Source organism: Rhipicephalus microplus, chromosome 3, assembly GCF_043290135.1.
Source record: "Rhipicephalus microplus isolate Deutch F79 chromosome 3, USDA_Rmic, whole genome shotgun sequence".
NCBI classification, from domain to species: Eukaryota; Metazoa; Arthropoda; class Arachnida; order Ixodida; family Ixodidae; genus Rhipicephalus; species Rhipicephalus microplus.
In genome coordinates, this window is record NC_134702.1 from 68,839,208 (window position 1) to 68,853,052 (window position 13,845).

Below are 13,845 nucleotides of genomic sequence, written 5' to 3' on the forward strand. Positions count from 1 at the left end.
AGACTGGTGCCTTAAACCAGCGTCGTACACCGCTCGGCCACGCTAACGATGGTTTGTACTATTTTATAACGCAATGTTCAATAAACTGGACAAACGACCAGATAGAGGAGCAATAAGGGCTTGGCAGCGGTGGGATTCGAGCCCATGCCCCCGAGGAGACAGGTGCCTTACACCAGCGCCTTATACCGCTCGGCCACGCTACCGATGGTTTGCACTATTTTATAACGCAATGTTCAATAAACTTGACAAAGAACCAGATAGAGGAGCAATAAAGGCTTGGCAGTGGTGGGATTCGAGCCCACGCCCCCGAAGAGACTGGTGCCTTAAACCAGCGTCTTACACCGCTCGGCCACGCTAACGATGGTTTGTACTATTTTATAACGCAATGTTCAATAAACTGGACAAACGACCAGATAGAGGAGCAATAAGGGCTTGGCAGCGGTGGGATTCGAGCCCATGCCCCCGAGGAGACAGGTGCCTTACACCAGCGCCTTATACCGCTCGGCCACGCTACCGATGATTTGCACTATTTTATAACGCAATGTTCAATAAACTGGACAAACGACCAGATAGAAGAGCAATAAAGGCTTGGCAGTGGTGGGATTCGAGCCCACGCCCCCGAGGAGACAGGTGCCTAACACCAGCGCCTTATACCGCTCGGCCACGCTACCGATGGTTTGCACTATTTTATAACGCAATGTTCAATAAACTTGACAAAGAACCAGATAGAGGAGCAATAAAGGCTTGGCAGTGGTGGGATTCGAACCCACGCCCCCGAAGAGACAGGTGCCTTACACCAGCGCCTTATACCGCTCGGCCACGCTACCGATGATTTGCACTATTTTATAACGCAATGTTCAATAAACTGGACAAACGACCAGATAGAAGAGCAATAAAGGCTTGGCAGTGGTGGGATTCGAGCCCACGCCCCCGAGGAGACAGGTGCCTAACACCAGCGCCTTATACCGCTCGGCCACGCTACCGATGGTTTGTCATATTTTATAACGCAATGTTCAATAAACTGGTCAAACGACCAGATAGGAGAGCAATAAAGGCTTGGCAGTGGTGGGATTCGCGCCCACGCCCCCGAAAAGACTGGTGCCTTAAACCTGCGCCTTAGACCGCTCGGCCACGCTACCGATGGTTTGTACTATTTTATAACGCAATGTTCAATAAACTGGACAAACGACCAGATAGAGGAGCAATAAAAGCTTGGCAGCGGTGGGGTTCGAACCCACGCCCCAGAAGAGACTACAAGAAAGCACAACTTCGCGGAGAAAGGTATAAACGCCACCGGTTACGCTGCAGGTTGAGACAACCATGTTAGGCAAGTGTTGCCCCAGGCGAAGTTGACAGACAGTGCGAAGGAATGAGTTGTTGACGTCTCTAAGGAAACAAAATCGATTGACTACCTGTCTGAAAAACAAATGCGACAAGCCCAGTTCTCCTTTTCGCACTCGAAGAAATAAATTGGTCCGACTCGATCTTTCCCAAGACGATTCCCACACGAAGACAGCGAACACACGGTGAAATTTTTGGATGCTTACCCTTGAACAATGTAAGACTTGTAAGATATACCAAATTTTACTCACTAAGAATATGTTGCAAATTGTGGCTTTAGAAAACATAGACCAATTCCAGCCATTCCACTTGTTCACTCTTTGCCGCAGGTTATCCAATTGGCTCCTCCAGTACGAATCACTGTCTTTGTAGCATTCGAGGGGGGCACCCAAGTATTTCACCGGTGTCGTAACAAACCTCATGCTGGCAAAACTGTCTGGGGTTTCTGCCCAGTCACCGTGCCAAAAACCAAGGCATTTTCCCCAGTTTACAGCGCTGCCACTTGCAGCACAGTAGTTAGTAACACATTTGACAGCCTCTGCTATGCTGTTAGAGTCTGCGCGAAAAATGGCAATATCGTCCGCATAAGCCAACAGCCGGACTTCAACCTCGTGCAGCTTAAACCCACGGACACAGTCATTCTCTATGACACTCAAATAAAAGGACTCTATGTACAAACAAAACAATAGTGGTGAGAGAGGACAACCCTGACGGACCGAACGCTTGACTGGGATGCGCTTCGCCACCACCTTGTTGACGATTAGCCGCGTTGAGCAGTCTCGGTACGCCATGGCAACCCCCTCTTTGATTATTTTTCCTAAATTCACATAATCTAGGATGCACAGCAGAATTTCATAAGGCACCTTGTCGAAAGCCTTCTCGAGGTCGATTTGCAGCATTGCCACTCGCGCACAAATAGCGTCGCAACATTCTAGGATGCTCCGTGCTGCGTGTACATTAGTGACGATAGTTCGACCTTTAATGCCGCACGTCTAATGCGGCCCCACGAGCTCCGTAATGACTGTTTGCCACCTTCTAGCTAGGATTTTTGAGAATATCTTGTAATCTCCATTAGTGAGGCAGATTGGGCGGTAGCCCCGCCGCGGTGGTCTAGTGGCTAAGGTACTCGGCTGCTGACCCGCAGGTCGCGGGTTCATATCCCGGCTGCGGCGGCTGCATTTCCGATGGAGGCGGAAATGTCGAGGCCCGTGTGCTCAGATTTGGGTGCACGTTAAAGAACCCCAGGTGGTCAAAATTTCCGGAGCCCTCCACTACGGCGTCTCTCATAATCATATGGTGGTTTTGGGACGTTAAACACCACAAATCAAATCAGATTGGGCGGTAAGAAGTTGCTCTGCGCAGTGCAACGGGGTCTTCCGAAATCGGTACAAGAACAGTGTGAGAGGATGAAAAGGACGGGGGTAATATTTTCAGCTCGAATGCTTCATTATAAACGTTGGCTAAGACTGATGTTATTTCTAACTCGAAACACTTATAAAAGGCGAAAGTCAGACCATCAGGGCTAGGCGATTTCCCCAGATGCATACTTTCAATAGCACTGTTTACTTCCTCTTCCGAAATGGGTTCCTCCAATATTTATTTTGTATCATTGTCAAGCTTTGGCATCAGCGTTAAAAACTCGATCGACATCAACTGAGCTGGCGGCAAATAAACCATTGAAGTGCTCAAAGAAGGCACGCTCGATAACATCTGCGACATCGCTGACTTCACCCTCGTGTTCAATTTCTGTTATCTGATTACGTCGCGCATGCCACTTTTCTGAGCCCAACGCCCTTTTTGACGGTGCTTCTGCCATTATCAGTCGCTCGGCTCTTGCCCGAACCATAGCACCGCGGTATCTTTCGATATCGAACGGTTCAATTTTACATTTCAATGCGCGAATATCTTCAATAAACATGCCGGGCATCCTACATTCTTCGAGGAGCAATTTTTCCAGGTTTCTGCGCATGTGCTTTTCTTCTGCTCCTTTTTCTCTGCTTATAGCGCTCGAGCGCTCCAAAGCCTTCAATTTAACGATCTGCTTGATGTTCTCCCATTTTTTCTCTAAACGTCTTTTTACTGCGAACTTTCATTTGTTCAACTTCCGTCATTACTTCCGCCATAAATTTTTTTCATCACTCAGCAGATTCGAATTCAATTTCCATAGTTGCCACTCGAAGGCCCTTTTCGTTTCTTTCGTGCTAGATACTACAAAGCTAACCAAGCAGTGGTCACTAAATGAAACGGCGTTAACACGGTATGCCTTGCAAAGCAGTACCAATTCAACACTCACGTACGCCCTATCTAGTCGGGCGTGGCTGGCTGCCTGAAAGTGGGTGTACTGCATAGTCCTGCCACCACCGAGACATTCAGCCACATCTTCCAAACCATGTTCCCTTACTGTATCGCTTAAGACAGCGGTACTTGCATCCCTGTAATGTCATTCGCTAGTTTTGTCTTTGGCTGAAAGGACGCAGTTGAAATCGCCAATAATGAAAAGGATCCTATTACATTTGGTATACTGCTTTAGTTGTTTAGTTGCTTTAGTTGTTTAAAAATATGCGTCTTTCGTCAGTGACAGTCGGTGCGTACAAGCATATTACGCGCCATTCCAAACACAAAAACAAAAGATGGCAAACAATGAGCCGACCAGATGGACATGACGTTAAGGCTTCTATTTTAGCGCCCATACTCTGTCTGACGAACAACACGCAGAAGGAAGAAGTCCCTATGGCATGGCTAACTATAGCAGAATACCGCGGCAAGAATTGGCGCACCATGCCCCCAGTTTCATCGTCGCCATGGACTTTAGTCTCTTGGACTGCCAGGACGTCAAGGTCAAGGTCACTTACTAGTCGATAAAGCTGACATTGTTTTCTCCGTAAGGCCAGGCCACGCACATTTAAAGTGGCCACACGGATTGAATTTTGTATTTGCACCATTGTAAGGCTGCGAAAAACCCAGGGGCATGGCGCTTACCTTACAACTGCAATTCCTTCCTGAACGCCTTGTCCAAGTACAGTCCTTAAGGTGGCGAAGGCGGCGTTTCTGCCGTCTTGCGCTCCGTCGAAATGTTTGGCCGTGGCCGAAGGAGAGGCCGCCGAGCGGGAGTCGTTTTGGCGGGTGGTTCGTCCGGCTGGCAGCAGTGGTGCCCTTCTCTTTTTTTTTTCTGCGTCATGGGGACGCTTCCCCGTCACAGTGCCACTGTCGCTTTCAATCCCAGTCATCGGTTCCGCCTCGGAGGGGGTCTCGTCTGCTAAGCCAAGAAACGTGTCGCTGGTGCTGCTTGCATCCACCTTTTTAACTGCTTTCTCCTACGCCTTCGTATGGAAGCCCGGCGTTGGCCTTAACTGGTGCTTCACACACGCACTCTTCTTGACAGCATGACGACCCATCTTCCACAGCAGAGTTTGGGTTAACTCCTGCTGTTTCTTCCGAGTCTGCTTCGTCCATGAGGTGCTCCAGTGCGTCACTTTCGTGCGCTGGTCCGGTCACACTGGCATATGTCTTCTCGCAGTAGTCGTCTTCGTGGCCGAAGCGGCGACAACGACTGCAGCGGGGTACTCGGCAGTCGCGACGTATGTGACCGGTACTCTTGCACCGTAGGCACAACGGTGCACGGCCCGGAACGACAACGAGAGTCAACTCTCCGGCAATCTTGAGCTGGTGCGGAATGTCATCCACCTTTACGTCGGAGTGCAGCTTTAGTCCCACAGACCGCGTCGTTGAGCCCTTTTCAGTGAAGCCCGGTGCTCTCCACTTCTCCCGCTTCACTTCGAATACTTTCCCATAAGGAGTCAAGGCAACCCGCACGTCTTCATCGGTCACGCCGTGCAGCAACCAGTGAAGCTTCAAGTGAACCTCGCGGTTATTTGGGTCAATAAGCAAACATGGGCGATCCTTTACCTTCACATCGACGGCGGAGAGCAACCTCCGAGCAGCCTCAGCACTCGTCAGTGTCACAGCCCATACGTGGTTCATTTGATACGCCCCCAACGCCAAAACGTCCGCGAGCGCACCAAGCTTGGCCAAAGTGTCTAGGTAATCTTCGACGCGGTAAGGCCGGGCTTTCGGATCACCATGCATGAAAACGGTATTCGCAGCGATACGTCCAAAAGGCAGATAGGGCAAAATCACCTGATAATCGTCGGCGCTAGGCGCAAAAACCCTGTTACCGCGGCCCGTTCGGGCCGCTGAAGCCGCTCTGTTGGAGCCGAACATTCCGCGACCGTATCGCTCGAAAGCCGGAAGTGGAATGCTCGGCCACGCTACCGATGGTTGGTCCTGTACTAAGACGCAATGTTCAATAAACTGGACAAACGACCAGATAGAGAAGCAATATAAGTTTGGCAGCGGTGGGATTTGAGCCTACACCCCCGAAGAGACTGGTGCCTTAAACCAGTGCCTTAGACCGCTCGGCCACGCTACCATTTTTTCCTTTATTACCTGATTTTGGTAACTTTAGATATAACTCAAAAGACACAGAAAAAACCACGCACTGTACAATGAACACAGGAAGCATCTTTAGTCAACCAGCATAGTGCTGGTGTCGTCCAGTTAAAATTCGGGCAGAGTCACAAGGTGCTCTTCTCGCGGGAGTCATTCGGGTGGCTCTGGTGCAGCTTTGTGAACAGACAGAAACCAGTCTATGGTCTCACGAAAATAGACTCGGGCGGGCCGCGCATCTTTGTCGAAATGGTAGCCCGCCATTCTCGCTCTCCACAAAGAGTGGAGGCCCAGGAGCATGATTGCATCATAGGGAACCCCGTCTTCGTTTTGAGCATTCAGCCACCGGATTCCATACGGGTCCAATGAAAAGCCTTTCTTAATAGCTCTCTGCAGCACGTCCCAAAAATACACTTCCTCCCAGCAATGCAAGAAGACGTGGTCAATCGTTTCCGGTGCCTTACAAATTATGCAATGGGATCCCCAAGGGGGAAAAAATTCCTTTGCTTCCAAAAACACTTTCACTGGCAATGTGCCCGAGTGCAGTTTAAAAAAGAATGTTTTGGTTCCCGGCTGCACGTGCATCTTTTTAACCCTTTTTAATACATTGCTTCCTGGTCCTCCACTGTACATAGCCCGATAAAGCGGCACTGGAAACACAATGTCACATAATGCAAAATAAAGTTCTTTTCTTTTTACGCTCCACAGGTACTCTTGAAAATCTCACTGAAATTTTAAACTGAACACAACTTCTCTATAGAACCCGCCAATCCCTCCTGCACGGGCTTCGGTAGTCATAACATATTCAGGGAGACATCTACCGAGGCGCAATTGACACAGGGTACGCAGGAATGGATCGGTAAGGTCTCTAAAAAACAAAAACCTGTTCACAAGTTGGCGCAAAAACAAGTGATCAAAGCCAAGGCCACCGTCTTGAACCCGTCTGAACAAGTTGGTACGGCTGCATCGTTCCCACTGGGAAGCCCACACAAAAACGGCGAAGATACGGTGAAACTTCTGCGCATTAATTCTCGAGCAGTGCAGCACCTGCAGCACGTATCAAAGCTTGCTCATAAAGAACAGGTTGCAGACGGTGGCTCTGGAAAAGATTGACAAACTCGCCCCCCTCCACTTCGCAGCTCTTTCCTGCGTATCTTTCACTTGGTCCTGCCAATATTGGGCACTGTCTCGGTACGCATCGAGCGGGACGCCCAAGTACTTGCCCGGGACTGTCGCCCATGGCACTGTCACGCGCTAACCCTAATCGCACACCACACACCGCTACGTCTTGCCACTCCTTCCAACCAGCCCGAACTCCCCCTTCCCCACACACGCAACACCCACCACTCCAGTCCCAATGATGATGATGACGCCGTCACGTAGTGCCCTCTCTCGGCCAAGTCCCGATGATGATGACGCCGTCACGTAACGCCCTCTCTCGGCCACCCTCACAGGTCTCCCCCCCCCCCCTCAAAATGTGAAGCCACCACTACACATCGCCTGCAGCGTCAAGGTACAGTGTCAGCTGATCTGCGTGTCTCACACCGTGGCGACGACCCGTTTTGGGGTCCACTAGAACAAAGTCATTCTGTCCTACACGTCTCACTGCCCGAAAGGGACCGGAACGCCGGGGTGCAAGCTTCGAGGAGAAGCCCTTGGTGGCATCGCTGAGGGAGTGGCTTTCGAGCAGAACAAGATCACCCTTCTGTATTGTCAGTGGCCGCCTGTGCTGGTCGTAGCGAGTCTTCTGAGCGCGCCACATGTGGTTTTGGTGTGTCCTGGAGAAGTCAAGCACCTCCTGCAGACACTTGGAGACCTCAGTAGCAAATGCACGGTATGCTGTCGCAGGAGGCTCCGCGTCGTCTTTGGCCTCAGCCTTTGTCCATGGGGTTCTCAGCTCCCGGCCATAACAGAGGAAGGCAGGCGTGTAGCCCGTGACAACGCTTTCAGCCGTGCGCATGGCCAGGGCGATTTCAGGGATGTGCTGGTCCCAGTCTTTGTGGTTGGAACAATAAGCCCTAAGGCACTGCTTGACAATGCCATTGTGGCGCTCCACCATTTGCCCGGCAGGGCGGTACGGAACAGTGTGTCGGTCTTGTATGCCCCAATGCTCAAGGAGGCCCTTCCACAACCTGCTTACAAACGGCTTTCCATTATCACTTGAAATGGAGACAGGTGTGCCATGTCTGCAAAAAACCTGGATCATGCAGGCCACCACACTCTTGCTGTTTGCTGCCCGCAATGGAAAAAGTTCAATGAACTTGGTGAACTTGTCAATCACCACGAGAAGGTACTTGTGGCGTTGAGGCGTCATAGGGAAGGGCCCAATTATGTCCACGCTGAGCTGTTCCATAGGGGCAGTGGCCAATTGACTGCTCATCAGCCCTTCTGGCTTCTGCCGGTGGGCTTTGGTGCGCTGACAAACCTGGCAGCATCGCACATACTTGGATATGTCCGAGCGCATACCCAGCCACACGAAATTCTGAGAAACGCGTTTGAGGGTCTTAAAAAAGCCGGAGTGGCCGCTAATCGGGTGGTCATGGGACAGTCGCAGGACCAAGTTGCAGAGATGGTTTGGTAGTCAAGGTACTTTCCTGTTCCCTCGGTGCTGTACAAGCAACCCACTCTCTTCCATCTCGGTCGTCTCCGCCAGGTCTTTGATCAAAGGTTGATCACTGTCAGTGGGCGGAAGCTTCCCTCCCTTCATCACAGTTCGTAGTTTTGACAGTATGGGGTCCTGCTCTTGTTCCTGGGCGAGGAGCCCTGCATCATTCAAGACAGTAGTGTCGTCCACTTCAGATGCTACAGCAGCTGCCTCAAAGCTGATTTGTGCGCTGGGCTCTGGAACAGCCATAGGAAACAGCGTCTCGTGTAGACTCGGGCTTGGAACTTCCTGGTGCTGAAGGGGAGCTCTGCTCAAGGCGTCGGCTGGCACATTTGCAAGACCCCGCCTGTGCTTGATTTTGCAGTTGAAACCTTCCAGCCGCAAAACCCAACGCTTTACACGTGGTGAGGCCTGGTCTGTGGTGAACATCCAGGATAGTGAGGAGTGATCACAGTGTACCTCAAACTCGGTGAACTCAAGGTATGGTCGGAACTTGTCCACTGCCCACACCACAGCCAGACACTCCCATTCTTGCACTGTATAGCGCTGCTCTGCCTCAGTGAGTACCCTGCTAATGAAGCTTATTGGACGCAGTTGAGCATCACTCTCGGCTGCCTGCAGAAGCACCGCTGCAATGCCGACTCCACTGGCGTCTGTTTCCACCACGAATGGTCTGTTGAGGTCCGGCAAGTTTACAACAACATCGTCGGCCAGGGACTGCTTAAGTGCTCTAAAGGCTTCCTCTTGCTGCAGCTCCCACCGCCAACGTTGCTTTTTCTTAAGGAGTTCTGTGAGCGGACGTGCAGTGATAGAAAACTGAGGTATGAACCCTCTGTAATAGCCTGCTAGTCCCAGGAAGGCCTGCAGCTGTTTGAGTGTTGTTGGTTGAGGATAGTCCAGCACCGCTCGCACTTTTTCCTTGTCCGGCCTACACTGCCCGGGCGATATTTCATGGCCAAGGAACTTAAGGTATTGACAGCACACGTGCACCCTCTCTGGGTTAATGGTCAGCTGTGCCGAACTTATCCGCTTCAACACCTCCCGAACATGCTCAAGATGATCCTCTAGGGTCTCCGAATACACCAGGACATCATCGAGAAACGCCATGGCAAACTGGTGATTAATTCCCTCCAGTAGTCGGTCCATCAGGGTCTGAAACGTGGCAGGACCTCCGGCAACTCCAAAGGGCATTCTCATGAACTCGAAGGTTCCCCGATGGCAAATGAACGCTGTCTTTGGAATATCTTGCTCTTGAACAGGGATTTGAAAAAAAAAACCCTGTGAAAGAACAAAACTTGAGAACCACCTGGCTCGTCCCAGCTGTGCCAGCAACCAATCAGTCCTCGGCATGGGGTAGACTGGCACCTTAGTGCGTGCATTTAGCTGGTGGTAATCCACAGCCATGCGGTAGCCACCAGACTTCTTCTCAACCAGGACTGGAGCACTGGCATGCTGACTTTGGCTAGGGCGGATGAGGTTCTGTGCCAGCAGGTCTTGAATGCAGTTGTCCATGATGGCCTGCTTCTTGGAATTCACTGGTCGCAGTTTGCATCGAACAGGTGGGTTGTCTCCCGTGTCTACGCGATGCTCTGCCAGGGTTGTGCAGCCCGGAGTTGTGGTGAAGATTTCGCTGAACTCTTCTAAAATGTGTTTCATGCGTGGGTCTAGGTCCGACGACTGGCCGGGAATGATCACATTGCAGGCTGCAGTCGCCTGCGGCACACTGGCACACACACTGGCATCGCCCTCAGCAAAAATGCAGCGCAGACTGTCTCCAAAATCATCCACTGCCTCTGGCTGTTCCTTAACGGCCTTGACAAACGGCACAATTCTTTGTGGTTCTGTGCCGACAGTCCACCCACCAAGTGACACGTGCAGAGAGATGCCACTCACCGCCAGGAAATCCCTACCAAGGACAACGTCACGGCACAGGTCAGGAACGCACAAAAACTGCTGTCTGCGGCAACCGGCAGCCCACTCGATCTGGCACTTCAGAGACATGGTTGACTGCGACCAGCCTGATGCCAAACGCAGCACGCGTACGTCTGCCTTGGGTTTGGCTCCAGAAGCTTGGGCCGCCGCCGCGGCGTGCGGTCCGAAGAAGCTTACACTTGAGCCTGTATCTAGCAGGGCCTTGAACGTCGACGACCCGATACGGACGTCCATAAGGGGCTCTTTGCCACCGGCTGTAGTCGCTACTTGGTGCGCACTGCCGTAGGTGCCCGCCGGGGCAGCACCTACCGCCACTGGTTTCCCGGGCACTGTGCTTGCAGGTGACCCGATCACTGGCACCGGAAGCAAACGGGTGGCCCCATTCGTCGACCCGTGGCACAGTTACGAGATATGTGGCCGAATCCACCACAGCGATGGCACTGCACACGCATTGCTCCACTCGCGGGCTCCTGCCGCGGCCTCGGTCCTGGCCCGTAGGGTGAGAACGGAGGCGCTGTGTCGCACGAGTACTGTCGGTCTTGGCAGTACGACGGGTCTAGCGCAGCTGGATGCAGTGGCCAGTGATAAGTCGGCGGTGCCGGTGGGGCAGCAGCAAACGAAGCGAACGACGCCGTCGCCATAGTGTTCGGCTGCGGCAGTGAGCGATGGTCGGGGGCCTGGCTAGGGCGGAACGCCAGATCTCTCGCTACTTGGTTGCTCGGAAGTGGCGGTGTTCTGTACTGGAGGCGACGCCAAGCCCGCTCCATTAGGCCGTCGGCTGCCTTCACCAACTCGGCAAGGTCGTTGTAGGCATGCCCCTCCACCAAATCTTGCAACTGAGGGTGCATCTGCCTCAGTACGCGCTGCACCTTCTCGGCTTCGGAGACCTCTTCCCCGATGCGGTCGTAAAACGTAGCGATCGCATATATAAACTCTTTCAAATTTTCTTCCGGGTGCTGCGTGCGCTGTTCGAGCTCCGCCTTCAGGCGACGCTTCGCGTCAATCGACGAGAACTCGGAGCGGAAGGCGGCAGTGAATTGCTCCTACGAGTCGAACCCGCGCACGAACCGCCACCACAACTTCGCGCCACCCTCGAGGTCAGCCGGTACCACGTGTGTCAGTCGCTTATCGGTGGCGACCCCCGTCACGAGGCAGAAGTTTTCCAAACGTTCAAGAAACTCCTCCGGCGACTGCAAGTGTCTAGCACCGGAGTAGCGGGGGAGGTACGCAGCGGCGAGCCGAGGCGCAGAGTCGTCGGTGGCCCGAGGGACCGTGCCAGTGTTAGCGACCCCAGTCCATGCTCCCACATGCGGAGCCGTGGGCAGCGGCGTCGCCATCACTCGATCGCGCACGACCGCCGCGATTCGTTCGCGCTCCATGGCGGAGCCGTCGGTGCCCAGCAACAGCTCTTCAACGAGACCTTGGAGCCTAGGCATGTCGTCCCCTGCTGTTTTCGGGTCTGAAGCCATCCCGGACGAGCCCCCACTTGTCACGCGCTAACCCTAATCGCACACCACACACCGCTACGTCTTGCCACTCCTTCCAACCAGCCCGAACTCCCCCTTCCCCACACACGCAACCCCCACCACTCCAGTCCCAATAATGATGATGACGCCGTCACGTAGTGCCCTCTCTCGGCCAAGTCCCGATGATGATGACGCCGTCACGTAGTGCCCTCTCTCGGCCAAGTCCCGATGATGATGACGCCGTCACGTAACGCCCTCTCTCGGCCACCCTCACAGCACATTTGAAAAGTGGTCGGGTTTCGTGTGCCAGGATCCGTGCCAGAGCCCGAGACACTTGGAGCAATTGACACCACTTCCTGTGACGTAGCTAAACTCGCGAACAGTGTCAACAGCCAGTTGAATGCTACGCTTGTCTGTTGAAAAAATGGCCACATCATCAGCATAGGCAAGCAGCTTGACTTCTGAAGATTGTAGCCGGAAGCCATTTATACGCGTGTCATTAAGAATGGTTAAGCAGAGGGTTTCAATATACAGGCAAAATAACAGGGGGCTGAGGGGGCAACCCTGACGTACCGAACGTTGCACAGTAACGGGGGCTCCCACACTTTTATTTACGATCAATCTTGTTGTGCAGTTTTGGTACGCCAGTGCCACTCCCTCGCAAATCATTGAACCAACATTAATATGGTTTAAAACAGCGAACAATATGCTATGGTCCACACAGTCGAAAGCCTTTTCGAAATCTATCTGTAAAATGGTGACACGTTCATCTATGTAATCGCAGCACTCGAGAATACTGTGTGCTTTATGTATATTTAGGACAATCGAGCGGCCTTTGATGCCACATGTTTGGTGTGGTCCGACGATGTCTTTCATAACCATCTGTAGTCTTCGGGCCAATACTTTCATAAAAATTTTATACTCGACGTTTGTCAGGGCTATTGGTCTATACGCTATTACTGATCCGAGTTTATGGACTTCTTTAGTTTTTGGAATCAGCACTGGGTGAGATGACCGGTACGACGGAGGCAACGTATTTACTTTATACGCTTCATTGAATATAACTGTCAAAAGAGGACCGATTTCGTCTTTAAGCTCTTTGTAAAATGCAGCAGTGAAGCCGTCTGGTCCCGGTGACATTCCCGGATTTATATTGTTTATAGCTTCCTCTACCTCGGCAACTGTTATTTCACTTTCCAAACTCAGTTTTCTTTCTTCGTCAATTCGGGGTAAAACAGCCAAAAATTTTCTCTTGAAGTTTTCAAAGGCAGTTGGGTGCAACGCGAACACCTTACGATAATGCTCCGTAAAGGCGGTCGCGATACCGACAGTGTCGGTTGATAAGGTACTGCCCCACTCTATCTCACGTATCTGGTTATTTTCGGCGCGTGATTTTTCCAGCCCAAGCGCGCGTCAAGACGGTGTTTCGCTCGCCGCGGTATCTTCTGCCCTTGCTCTCACGAGCGCACCGCGATAGCGCTGTCGGTCAAGCAGTTCTAACTTTTGTTTTATTTTGCTGATGTCTTCGATCCATTTTTCAGGGGCTCGGCCTTCACACTTTAGTAGCTTTTCGAGAAGTGTTTCCAATTCGGTCTCTTTTCTTCTCTCCTCACGTCGAATGCATGTGGCCCTGTCAATGGCTTTTAATTTCAAGGTTTCCTTGCAGAGCTCCCACTGCTGCCAAATGTGAAGGTCTTTGCTGGCGTCTATCTGGCTAATTGCCTCCCTTACATATAAATTAAAATCTTCGTCCTTGAGAAGCTTACTATTAAATTTCCAGGTTTCCCACGAGAAACAACTACTTTTCTTTACAGGTCCAATTGAGCACAAGACTGCGCAGTGGTCAGAAAAATACACCGGCACGACATTGTAACTAGCGCACATCGGAAGAATGTCCACAGATACATAAATACGGTCAAGTCTCGCATGACTTAGGCCCTCAAATCGCGTGAACCTAACCGAACTCACACACTGCAGACACTCTGCCACATCCTCAAGGCACCAGTCCTCAAGAACCCACGCCAACACGACCGTGCTCTTGTCTCTGAAACTCCG